Source organism: Corvus kubaryi, unplaced genomic scaffold, assembly GCF_017639235.1.
Source record: "Corvus kubaryi isolate FWS band 111438036 unplaced genomic scaffold, C.kubaryi_AGA036_p1.0 37395, whole genome shotgun sequence".
Classification (NCBI taxonomy): Eukaryota; Metazoa; Chordata; class Aves; order Passeriformes; family Corvidae; genus Corvus; species Corvus kubaryi.
Window position 1 is genome coordinate 4,896,502 of NW_024581134.1, and position 13,788 is coordinate 4,910,289.

A 13,788-nucleotide genomic window follows, 5' to 3' on the forward strand; every position below is an offset into this window, starting at 1 on the left:
ACCCACAATCTAGTTTTCATAGAAGAACAGCAAAAATTACCACGAAAATAATATCCATGAAAGACATGTTACATGCATCATCACAAGGGAAAATTGGGACTTTCCTCAAATTCCAAGCTGTTCCTAGACAGACTGCACGATTGATTAAAATACTGAGTCTGATCTTGCTTCTGTCACAAATCTAAAATTAATTCTTTGACTCTTTAGGATTACCCTGCATCCCTGCTAGCTTAATTACATGCAGGACTTAATTTGGACTCACCAAAAGTGTTCAGGTTCACAATTTCCTCAAAACCTTATTTTTCAGGTCTCTTTCTGCAACTCCACTAAAGGAATGGGTTTGTATTTAGTAGCTAGCTACCTCTAGTATATGCATGAAAAAAACCTAACTAAGCCAAAACTAATTTTTCACTCTGATGAATTAAAGCCAAATTCTTCTCAACATACTGAGGTTATGTTCCCTGGGTCCTGTGTTTTGAAGTGCCATGAAGGACCTGGTTTTTTGTTTAGTGTTACAGTAGTTGCAGCCTATCTTTCCCCAGCTTCTTCAGCCTGTTTCTCTGAGATTTCCCTCCCCTGCTCATCAATTACCTTTGCTAGCACAGCTCTCCAGTGGGAAGCCAGATTCAGCACCAACTTTCCTGTCCTCTCCAGCACTCTGAGGAGCCCTTGCATTGTGTTTTCTTAGCTGGATCTTGCTGCCAGTGACGACCTCTTTTCAATTCTGTCTACAATGTGTTAGACCAAATTTGCTATTTGCTTTCTTCACCCGCCTTTGGCCCAGGTCTGATCCTTCCTCCCAGAGCTGCAGCTCAGGTCAGTCTTTACTGATTTCTGATCAAACCGCAGTGGAGCGGATTTTACCACCAGCAAGCACCTCTGACAAGCACAAGCACTGCTCTCTGCAGAACAGAGCCAAACAGCCACGCTCTACCCAGGCAAGCACGGAAAACTACAGACAGCAGCCATGCCCTGATTTTAGGTACTGCAAAGTCAGCTGCTCACCTCTTTGGCTCTGTGTGAGCACAAGTACTTTCTTTCTCCCCACAGTGAGCCAGGGATGCGGCTGCCACTGCCCATCCTACAGATCCCAGGGCAAGGAACTCATCCACTCCTCTGTCAGCCCTTCTCCTTGCAAGAGGGGGTGTTCCAGCTGGAGAGAGAATTGGTGCAGCTCTTAAATGCCTCAGTTCAATCCTGTGCACTGAGGAATTTCTCCTAAAAGACACACTCAGAGTCTCCTGCAATTAACTCTTTCCCTGTCAGCTTAGTAAGGATCTTCTATGGACAAATCCAAGCATTTTGTGTTTGTTAGTAAATTGTTACTTGAACAGACAAATTTGCTTTTTTCCTCCACTGGTTTCCCCTGGATTTCCACGATGAAGAGGAGGAGGGCTAGAAGCCATATGGGCTCTACCCATATTATCATGGTAACTACAGCTCTCCCCTCTGTCCTGCTTCTGCTCCAAGCTCTACCTTAAAATAATTAAAGGTGCTGCTTGCTGCTGACCCGACTGACCCTGGCAACTGCTGGGCATCACACCCTGCACCAGTCACTGCTGGTTTTGCCCCCTCGGTCCTGCAGTGGGAAGGTGGCACTGCAGTCCTTGTCCCATCCCCAAGGCCAGGCCTTGAGGCTCCAAGTGCCATCTATTCACAGCATGCAATTTGGAGGGATTCCAAGTTGCAGATGCTTCTCTACCTCGAGTCTTTATTTTTCCTCCTGGTACTCTGGATTTTATTTCATCCCTGAGGTCTCTCAGAACAGTCCACCCTCGCTCAGTCATGGATGATTTATTTTCCTTAGCAAAATCAAAGTATTTTGCTAAGGGTATATTCTGCACCTTGAAATAGGTTTTGGTGGGACTTTTTTTTTATATGAGGATTATTAACCAGTTTCCCTTTATTTGTGCTTTGAGTTTTCTGTGGTGTTTTTAATGACAGCAGCACTCAAACTCACTCTGAGTGTGCTGGGTCAGAAAGCAAACAGTGTCCCACTTGTGAGATGCCCTCTGAAGCCAAAAAACCTGCTCAGCAAATCATCCTGCCAGGCCCAAATCTCTGCTGACTTAGCCAAGAAACCTTCCAGGGGAGCTACAGGAGCGAGGGGTCTGGGTGAAAGAAGCTGGGCTCCTCCAAGAATTCCCCTGTATTTCAGGAGAGCTCCTGAGGCCCCTTGTAAAGCCTTAGCAGGGCAGTCCAGACTGTCACACTGTGACTGACAACAAATGTCACTTGGCTGACATTTCAGGTGGGAAAAAAATCAAATGCTGTCCGTGCGTTTCCCATGTTCCTTTCTGGACTTCAACTTTCTACAAAAGAAAACGAGGGGCAGAGACAGCTCTGGGGATGCTGCACTCGTGCCAAAGATCCCACAGCCTGATCTGCTCACAAACACACGCCAACACTGCACCTGACAATGCCACAGACAGCGAGGGGAAGTTTCAGCACACCTCAGGAACGTCCTTAAAGCCTGGAAAAGGTGACAGCACTTAAACAAACACACACACACACCCCCCCTTCATCCCTTCCTGGGATTGTCCACTCTGGTTTGTGCAGTGCTGGACACAGCACCAGCCACAGAGCCATCCAGCTCCCAGATCTGTTCCTGACAATGGGGCTGGTTCAGAGCAGCAGTGACACCTCTGTTGCAGTGCAGCAGGAGGTTTGCACTTGCTTAAGCTGATAAATGCAAAGTCAAGGTGACTCCACTTCGTGGATTCCATTAGCATCGGGCTGCAAATCCTGAGGGCACACGGTGAAGCCTGAGCAAGCAATATCAGCAACTGCAGCCCTGCAACCAACGAAACCACTGGGAAAATCCTCCCTCCTCACACAAGGAATGCGGGACCACATCACCAGGGAGTGTTTGCAGCCTGCTGGGCTCAGGGCAGAGGCACCGAACACACCGAGGGAACGAGGCATGAATATTGCCTGTTAGAGATACCTCCTACATGATATTATTACTTTCCATTAAACTGAACAAAAATACCCAGGTTCTGGAAACAGTGTCTCATTGTAACACCTGCATGATTGGATGAATAAATCTGTTTTAATTAACTGCCTTTTTTATAGTAGGCTGTAACAAAATATTGTGAGAAAGTGAGAGGCTGATAGTTGGCTTTGAGATTTCAAATAACCCTTTCCTAATTAAGTCTGTATAAATTTATATGGCATCTCAGAGCAAGAAAACACTTAGACCAATCCATTCTTTTAACTTCCTTTCCTATTTTCTTTTCTAGTGTTAGTCATTAATTTACTATGCTCTTCCTTCACATTGCTTCAGCCAGAGCAGAGCCAAATTCTTTCGAATGCATTTTGTGCACTCTGAATTTCACTTTGCTTATGCAGATCCACTTGTCTTAGGGACTCCAGTGACAGAACTCCTAATTGCATGGCTAAAACTGAAAAGAGAAGTCACTATCCTGGACTCCTTCCTGCTTCGTTGCACTTGTGATGCCATTGACTAGACTCTCCAAATTAAAACTCTCCTCCAGCTCAGCAGGGAAGGTATTGCAAAGCTTGGGAGCACATCAAAGCATCTCTGTGCACTGCTGCCCGTTTCATGTCCCACCAATGTGGTCTGTCACCTGCTGCTACTGAACTTCTTCACTTCTCAGCCCCAAAGCCTGCTAAGCTTTGAGTTAAGTCTGTTGTCACTCTCACTTTTGGGCTCTATCTCCCCTCCTCAGCACCCCAAAAAACAGGAAAAGAGAGCAATGAGGAGTATGTCTCTATCCATGCATCACCAGTGCTGTGCTGGCCTTGGGAGTGTGTGCAGCCTTAGGGGGAGCTTTAGAACCAAGTAAAGCACAAATATGGACCAAAACAGGACCATCTTCTGGTGCCTTATATATTTGTGTGCAGAAATTGGGTGTGGGGTAGCAGGAAACACTGAGGGAGCTCTGCAAGGACTGTTTTGACATTACCCTGGAGGGTGGAGATGCTCAGGTCATGGCCTGTTCTTGGGCTGTAACAAATACAAACAGGATTCACTCTTGCCACAATCACACACTGCTGGGTTTTAGTATTTCCTTTGAACAAAAAGCTGTGCTTTTCTGTCCCATAAGGTCTCCCCAGCTGCCCAGACATGAAAGGCACTGTCAGCAGTGCTCCTAACACATCCTGGCTGGTCTAATGCCAGCAGATGATGGGTTTCCACTAGGAACAGTCCACTACTTCGTAGCATCCATCAGTTCCCAGGGATTCAAGCACTCATGCAAAGTGCAGACTTGCTCCAAACACCTACAAAAACAGAGATGCTCCAACTAAAAAACCTGGTATTCAAACACCCCTTGTGTCTCCAGCATCTCCACTGCACTGAGCTGGTCCATCTGGGATAGGAAAATTCCGCAGTCTGACTGAGGAGGCTGTTTCCAGAGTTCATTTTTCAGGTGCAGGACATTCTTTAGTCGCAGCTCTTGATAATGATAATTGATCCATATGATTGGATTGAACAAGAGTGTTGGATGGAAAACATTAGATTGGGCCTCTGGTTCCAAACCAAGATAAAAAAAGAATGAATTTAAATGAGGCATGAGTAGGTCTCCTTATGTGTTGGTTAATTTGGAAACAAATCAGTACTTTTGAGCAGCATCAGTTATCCACGATACTTACAAATGATCTTTCCTATAAAAGACTTCCCTTCCACTGAAGAACTGCCCATACTCTTCCCTTTTTATATCTGAAATCTCAGTTCTTTATGACTCGATTCCCCATTTGGTACTCACAAAGGCATATTCTGTATGCTGAGATTATAAAAGATGAATAAAATGGGAATCCATCCATCACAAAATCTACACAGCGGGATGGTGCCCCTCGTGTATCCACATTTTTAGCAGCACACTGTTCGTGTGCTTCTGAGCTAATAAACTGAACTCAGTGACAGCTTTGTGTGGCACAGCCTCAAGGAAGGCACAAACCTGGCTTGGACTTCTCAATCTTGCACGATCACGGGTGTGCTGCTGTGTTTCTCTTTCCCTGCCTATAAAATGGGTGGAAATGCTGCTAATCTATCCTAACTCCTCACTAAGAGGCTCAATCCATAAAGCCGATTTAAGCTGCAATATGGGCACAGTAATAATGCCATTAACATACTTCAGATTTTCCGGAAGTGAACAAGAACTGAAAGCCTAATTCGATTTCTTAATTTTTTTTTTGAACTCTGCATTCTCTTCATAATGCTTCAATATTTAAGCACAGGAACGTGCTCTGGACCAGCACTCAGTGCTGTGTGGATGCTCTCTCTGCGTGCCCCAGCTGTGCCCACTCAAGCCTGGTGATCCCTTGAAAAGGGAGAAAAGCCCACCCTTAATGTGTGTAACAGCTCTCACCTTGCCAGTATGACCAGAGGACATCTGAAAAGGCTCTCAGGCTCGAGCATCAGTGTCTGGATCAAACAGAACAGCATCCTGTGGCTGCCCAAAATTTCCTACAGGCATCACGGAAAATGAGAGACCAATCTACGAGCTGGCAAAAGCATGTTTGGCCAAACATCCAGGAACGCCTGAGCCATTTGCAGAACCTGAATCAGGGTCTGAAATGCCCATAAACAAGAAAAAAACTCCATGTAACATTGTTGTTGCTGTGAATAATCTGACAGCAGAGGTTTGACAGGTGTTTGTGGTCTTATCCCGGTTTAAATGTTGGAACAATCAGGCACAGGATCCTCTCACAGCCTAATAACCAGATTAAAGGACTCTGAGAGGGGCTCTGCAGCAGGACTGCAGGAATCACACCTCTGTGACTCTGAGCAACTCCTTAGTTCCCTTCAGCTCAGCCTGTCATCGTGCAAAACAACACACTCAGCTTTTATCCACCCATCTCTAACTCTGTGCTTCCCAGGGGCTGAGCCTGAACTCCTGCCCAAACTTCTGGGCTGAGTCAGCCCCCATTCTGGGAGGGACAGAAGGAGGCTTCTGAAGAGGTCACTGGCACGAGTCAGGTGTCCCTGCCCTGCACACACACCTCTGGTCACTGAGGGGAAGCTCTGAGTGCAGAAGCAGGAAAAAGCACCTCTGATGCTAAAAAAGCAAAGCCACAGAACAGCCCTGAACTGGACTGCTCTGCACAGGTCAGTGACACAGGAGAGGGAGCCTTGTCTCCAGCTGATTTTTGCAGGAGAGAAAGATTAATCCCAAAATGTATGGGAAGGTCATGGCAGCAACATCGCTCTTTTATTACACCCCAAATGCTTCACCCTGAATTTTGGTGCCATCACCTAGCGTGCCCTAAGAAAGAATAAAAATAAACACTTCAGAGGACAGTGAGAACATCTGAAATAAAACATTATTCTTCATGCCCAGATCTAAATCTTGCTAAAGTCTGTGGGAATTTTTTCATTTCCCACTGCTGCTTCTGTGCTCACAGAGGGGCCCTTCAGTTTCCACCAGCAATTCAACCCATAGCCAGTCCCAGGACTGGTGAGAGAGAAGAGGCTGATTAGAGTCATGATTCCCTTCAGCCTGGCAAGAACTGGAAATTCTGAGAATTTAACTCAGCCTTGGACTGGAAATGTCCCTGAGCAGGAACCAGGTAGAGCTAATAACTCTGACAAATCTGATCTTTATTCCCTACAGAAAGAGCAGTGTTGGTGGCCTGAATCTCAGCCTCTCCTTGTCTTTCTCCAGCTCTCTGCTGAGAGATTTAACTGCCAGGCTCTTGGATTCTCTAGATGCTCCTCTTTACATAAATAATTAAAAACTTTGGGAGCTTGCTGACTGTTGTGCTTGAAGACTGGAGTGACATACCAGGAATCTGTAAGATTTTTGTAGGACGAAACCACCCATTTTAACCATTCATGAGTATATTCAAATCAAAAGCAAAATCAGAAGACAACCCAGAAAGATCTGCTCATCTTTGTGCTCCCTGACCCACTCCATAGGTGTACAGCCAGTGTAAATGAACTATTTTTGTCTGGAGATTGTCCAGAAACCTTTGTACATAAAAGACTTCTAAAACACCTCTTCCTTTCATCCACTGCAGCATCCTGCATTTCTTTTCAGCCAAGCTATTCTTCATCCTTCCTTTTCCCAAACTATTTCAGTCAGCCAGGGGTTCATGTGGCTCCTGTGGACAGCAATGGGTTTATTTTTGGGAGGGGTGCCTACCCTCCCCGATTCCATTTCGTGCCAGTAGCTGAAGTGATGGCTTGTTGACTGCTGATATTCATACTCCTGTCTTTGACAGGCAAGGCTCCCACTCACCAGCTGCTCAGCCTGTTTGATTAGGTTACAGACAGGGTGCAGGGAAAGCTGCAGGAGATAATGTGGAAGTGAAGATGCTCCGGCTGTGCGCAGGCGCGGCTTTGCAGGACCACAACAAACCTCTCCCAATTCCCAGAGTGATCCCAGCAGGGAGCTCCTATGCACACCAGCACCAAGCTCCACGGGTGGGGAAGAACTCAGGAGAGCTGGGAGGGTACCACTCCAACCTGGCATCAGTTCAAGATCCAGAGGAACCCACAGACAAATGTCGGAGCATTTGCCCTAACACCCCATAAACACAGAGCTCCAGGCTTAAACAAAGATGTGCATTTTAAGGCAGAAGTTTAGACCTTGGTTTAGACCTTAAATCTGAGAAGCCTGGAGCCCTTTTCCCAGCTACAGAGCACCTCCCTGCCCTGGTCTGGGTTCAGCTTGTGCCCCTTAAATCCATGGCAGACAGGAGGGACTCAGGGTCTGTTTGGGACAGGGACGTGGTGCCTCTCTCCTCTCGTGCATCCAAGCTGGCCATGGGGGATCAGCCAGGACCCCATAGGAGCTGCTCTCCCTGCTGAGGAACCAGGAGGCTGCTGGAGCACAGGGCTGTGTCTGGGCAGCCCTGTTCCCTCCAGCAGGCCCTGTGGAGCCACTGGGCACAGTCAGCTCCAGTATGGCCCTCACAGACTCTCCCAAGAGGAAGGTTAAGTCTTTGTTTTCTTGCTGAAGAAATGGGATATCGCAGGAGAAGCAAATTTTTTAAAGATTCTTCGGAGGCTCAGTCTGCTCTTCCCAGATGAGGATCCCCTGATGGTATTATACAGGACAGAAAGACCTGGGTAAAGAATTTTCACTATAGTCCCTGCAGGGACTTTGCATCTTTTGTTCAAACATTCTCTGTGCTCTCCTGCCCTCTTCCATAGATCAGATTTTGCTTCCTTTGTCCACATAACCTCTTCTTTTCAGTTAGAAAATCCCTCTCCTGCAGCAGATGCTTCTCTTTGAATCAGCCTTCCCAGCAGTTCCTCAGGGACCCACCTCACAGCCCCCTGTCCATTCAGTCACTGACCACGTCCCTGCTTCCAGCTTGACCTCACAGGAGAAATGGGTGACAAGGCACTGGCATCCTAGCAATCCTTCTTCCTCTTGTTCCTATTATGAACAATTTTAGGGCATTAGGACAATTTTATAAACCTGGAGGTCTTTCCACCTGGAAACTTTCAAATACCCCAATACACATAACACAGAGATTTCCATTAACTGCAGCTCCAGGCTAAGTAAGAGATCAGCACCTCCATTTCATAATGCAGCACAAACCAGAATGAACAGGACACAAAGACTGGATGAGAGAGAGGAATTATTTCATCTCGTTGTCCCAGGCAGAGCCCTGAGCCCCAAATGGCTTCATCCTCTCACTGCTTTTGTCAGTAAGGCTTCACACAATAAAATTCTTGCAGCTTCCTATGTTAATCCATTAATGCCTCTGAGAGCAGGCTGAAATCTCTACCCTGGTTATCATTCTGGAACCAAAATGCCCAACAAACACTTTTCCATAAGCTCTATCCTTCCCTCTCTATTTTCCTGAGCAGAAAGTGAATTGCTGTTTTAGCAAGCTGGGGAAACACAGGAGTGGATTAAATCCATGGTCCTTCTATCCCAGGATGCCATCTGTGGTGATGGGCAGCAGTCTGGGTGCCCTTCTGCACTCTCCCTGCATCTGGCAGTTCCAGGGAGCCAGAGGTTACACCCAGACCTGCATCTTTCCTATCCTCTCTCTGTGCGTTGTGAACTCACCTCATGTTTTTCAACCTGCTTATGCTTTTGCCCTCCACAGTATCCTGCGGTAATGAGCATTACAATTTAATTAGCAGACATGATAGGGAACCTATCTGACTCTATTCAGGTGCTTAAGCCAGTCTTGCCCAAACAGTGAATCAGACTGCTCTCTAAGGATGCAAAAAGGGATGCAGGACACGTGAGAGGGGCCAGGAAATTGCTTCAGTTCTCACTGGAACATGTTCACTGAACGTGAAGAGGGAGACGGAGGGAGAGAAAGGAGAAGTGAATAAGGACAGAGCAGCTTCCTGGCTTGAATCCAGAGACTGAGCTGAGAATAAATAATAATACGTGTCTAATGAGCTGACAGAAACACCCATAATTCCCATTAGCAGAAACCATCCTGCTGCCTAAGTCAAGTCTCCTATCATGGCCACTGTGACCAACACGATATAAAGCCTGTGCTCTAAAGAAAGTAAAAAAAGGAGAAAATGAGGACCCAAGTCTACCTGCTACTCATACACAGAGAGAAATATTCCTCATCTCTCCAGTTCCTCCCCTTCCCAGCCATCACCTCACAGAAAACACTGCAAGGATGCCATACCTACAGCCACACTTCACTTGTGGACTACTCACTGCTTTCCAAGGCAGGAAATCTCAGCAAGAGCACAACTTTTGTGTTGAAGAACTCCACACAACACCACAGCATCCTCGTTACCATGATGGTAAAAGTGGCCAAAACACGAGGCAGGTTATCCAGCAGGGAGGCAGAGCTCCAGGGAACTGATCCTCATGCAGCAGCGGGAGGGGACCAGCCCCAGCTGTCCTCATTTCAACTCTGGATGCCAGCACATTTCTTGCTTCCCCAAGAGAGAACTTAACCTAACTTACCCTGAAAACACACTGAAGCGGAATCGCTCCGACAGCTGAAAGGAATAACAATCCTGCTCCAGCTTTGCAGCCACTGCAGCTCCCTCACACACGGACAGCTCCATCCTCCCCTGAGTCCTAACTGCACTGGGCCTGGGCATGCAAGAGGAGCTGGCTGGCAAGATGCTCTGTTGCAGTGATTTGTGCTTACTGGCCATCTCCCTTGGCAGGAAAATCAGCTGAGAGCAGCCTTTGCCTTGCTCTGATTTAGTGCTTGTCCAGCTAAGAAACCCACAGCTGTTTAAAAGCCACTGACCTGCTCTGGTACTTCTTAATCTGAACCACAAGCTGGGTCTGGACCCTTCTGCAGTTATTCATACCAATTCCACATTGCTCTCTAGGATTTCAGGTTCAGATACTTTCAGGAATCACTTGCTAGCTGGCTTTTTTTTTCCCCAAATTGGGAAAGTAGAGACTACCATCCACCCCTGGCAGCACCTTGTCTCTCTGGGACAGGCAGCACATCTGGTTCCCAGCTCTCACCCTCTGAAATGTGCCAAATGCAGGTGCTGAGATGAACCTGCCCACCTTTGTACCAGGCTGTCAGCCCAAGCAACTGCAAAACTCTGCTTGTGTGCAATCCTTGCATTTAGGCACTCACTCCATACAGGTGCCTCTCACTCCCAGAGATAAAAGACTGTGGCAAATCCAGAGCCCAGTTTTTGATGGTTGCATCCTGTGCTGAACTTGGCGATCCTCGCTAAACATGACTTTATAAATGCCTCATCCTGCAGGTTGGCTTTTTTCTGCTCTCCTCATGTTTTTCTTTCTCTGTCTCTAGACAGAAATGATTTACATGTTTGTTTACTCTGAGCTACATTCATCTGAGTCATTCAGCAACCCTCTACCCACAATCATATTACAGCAAATTTGGAACTGGAGTCTCAGGGAGTGAATATTATGCTGTTGTCAAGATGAGAGTGGGGGGCCATATTCTGCCACTGGGTTTCAGGAAGACCTGACTTTTGCTAGAAGCATGCCAAAGTCCAACAGCCTCATAATCCCCTGTGTTCTGCATTTCTTTGGAAAGAAGGAGAATATCCAGGCAAATAAATTACTCTATATTTACACCAGTTACAGTGTAACAATTAGTAGGATTTGGCTCATTTTGTACAAATTATACTACTGTACTTGTAGGAATAATCTATTCTGTTTCAAACTAATTTTAGCCACCCTTGAGTGCTCTTCCATCTGTTGTAGGGAAAAAAAAATTATTTGCACATAGCTATTGTGAATTTTCTTCTCCAAGGTATGTTTCCAAGAACTACATCTCTCAAAAAACAACGTAATCATATTATTAGCAAGACTCATAGCTCAGCTGACAGTACCTTGTCTATTAAATCCCCAACATGAAAAGACCTCAGAATTGACATTCTAAGGATTTTTTTAAGGTTGCCTGAAATAAATCTTTGCAGAAAGCAATCTGATCAAAGAATTTTGAGCTTTGCATTACCTTTAACGCAATTCTAGAAGCTATGCAGAGATTCTACCAAAGCAGAAAGAGGTTATGGAAAGTAACAACACCTTTTAAAAAATATATTACAAAACAAATGAGATATCAATACACTACAGTGAAAGCGATGCACATTAAAACAAAAATCATTCTCTCAGAAGCCCAGTAATAAAAATAAGGAATTCTGTTAGTGTTCTATGCACTCACAAGATATATTAAGACTGATCACAGCTTAGTCTCAAGCTCAAGTCCTTTTCCATCCAGCTTCTCTTCACTGCTTTACAAGAAAAAAAAACAAACCAAGACCAAAAACCAGCACCTAGACCTTTTTCTTTACTTTTAATGCTAGAAATGTACTCTGTAACAGTATCTGAGGCATAGTTCTTGCCTGGGAAGACTTGCACCTAGCTGGTAGTGTACTGATCCCTGCTGTACCTGAGAATAAAAGTAAACCAGGTGGAACAGCAAAGCTCCACCACAGAGAGCAGCGGGCTCACAGCAGGCCAGGGGGGTGTCATGGTCAGGGGAAGCACCTTCATGTCTTCATCCACCACTCACATCTTAATGACTCTGGGGCTGAAGTGTTTCTTCAGCTGATAATTACTGCCAGGTTACATGCAGGGAAACTGGGAGCGAATACTCATGAACTGAACAGGGTGACACATCTGCTAACACCCAAATGGGGAGTGCTTTTCTGCCTTTTCTCGAGAAACAACACTACATTTCTTTACGAGGGAGTATTAGTCAAAACCCCAGTTCCTTTAGTCTGCTTTGGAGCTCCCTGAACAGGCATTTGGCTTCAGTTCCAATAAACTGCCTAAAGATACCGCTTCAACTTCTGAAAAGCATTTTTAAAGCAGCAATACAGTAATTTGCATTTACACAGTACCTGCCTGGCTGAAAAGTGTTTTCAAGGGCTTCTGAGCAGCTTCACGGAGCCCTGAGAAGCAGTGACACAGGATATGCCGTAATTAAGGAGAAGGCAATCAACACCGAGGAAGACTGAGAGCCTTGCCCAGGATCAGGCAGGATGTCCTCAGAACAGAAAAACCCTTCTCAGCTCTCCCGTGGGGACAGGCACAAACACACAGAGGCACTGTGACCATAAAGACAATCCTTTTCCCAAAAAATCTTTCCTTCCAGCTTTGATCCCGGTGGGTCTCTTCCTACTCGGGATATTCTGTGCTCCTTGATCACCTCTTGCATTGTGCACAGGGCACTGCATTACATAAGCTTGGCTTGCTTGCACGGAGATGCACCGGGCACAAAACTTAGGGTTTACATCTGACCGGCAGAAAGATCAAATATTTTTTACAGTACAGTGGAAAGTTAAGAAGAAGTGGTCAAACAGACTGGGAGTTCAAAGTGATGCTGCTCGAGAATGCAAGACTTGGTACGTGACTGTTCAACCATGTTACCTTAGAGCATGGAGAATTTAATGGGAGACTTGCACATTACCATATTCATAACCATGACTAACAAATCTGTTGTCAATGCCACCAAAAATATCACACCAGCAGAATGTTTTTATACCAGAGAGACCACTGAAGTCACGGCTCCATAGTAAACAAATGAACTTACGAAGAGTCTTGAAAATCAGCCCTTTTTTCTTTTTTTTTTTTTTCCTGCGGAATTTGATACACTATAAACTGCGAGATGCCTGGTAGTTCAAAGGGGGTCGATAAAAGAGGCATTTTTCTTCTGCAAGCATCACAGCAGAGAACACCCCTCCGGTATCACTGTCGCCTTTCCCACGCTGAGGGCACGTGGATCACCCAGACGACTTACAGCCAGGTCAAGGGCTGCCCGAATGAATAACAATTTAAATCGGCATTTAACCTGCTCCGCGAGGGTGCAGGTGGTCGGTGCGTGCTGTCGTTTAGGGCAAGGGCAGACAAAATCCAGCACCGTCCCTCGGGATGCGAGTCCCGGTGCTACCAGCAACTCCCGTGGGGGAGCGCGGCCCCGCATCCCGTCCAGTCCCGCATCCCTCCCGGCTCCGCATCGCTCCCGGCTCCGCATCGCTCCCGGCTCCGCATCCCTCCCGGCTCCGCATCGCTCCCGGCTCCGCATCGCTCCCGGCTCCGCATCCCACCCGGCCCCGCCGCTGGCAACTTCAGCGGGAGCAGCGCTCCACGCCGGGGCAGGCGGGTGCCGGTGGCTCCGGGGGATGCGGGCACGGAGCGGCCCCGACCACCCGCGGCCGGAGCTCGAGGGCTCGGGGCTCCAAGTCCCGAGAGTGCCCGCCGGGCTCCCGTCCCCCCGCCCGGTGCCCCGTCCCCGCTCACCTCCGCGCCGCTCCGTCAGGCGGTACCCGCCGGGGTGCCCGCGGGCCCGGGGCTCATCCGCGATCCGCCGGGCGCCCAGCGCCGCGGGGCGCGGCCGCCCCCATTCCGCCCGCCCGCTGCCCGGCCGGTCCCTACGCCGCTG

The 13,788-nt window shown here is 47.3% G+C and overlaps 1 protein-coding gene across 1 annotated transcript in view; it reads right to left on the reverse strand.

The window, feature by feature from the left end:
* Positions 1 to 13,734, reverse strand: part of TRPC5 (transient receptor potential cation channel subfamily C member 5) — a 97,131-nt gene extending 83,397 nt beyond the window's left edge. The window contains exon 1 of the mRNA XM_042040027.1: positions 13,647 to 13,734. The gene's annotated coding sequence lies outside the window, so the exon portion shown is untranslated. The remainder of the gene's footprint in view (positions 1 to 13,646) is intronic.
* Positions 13,735 to 13,788: the final 54 nt, after the last annotated feature.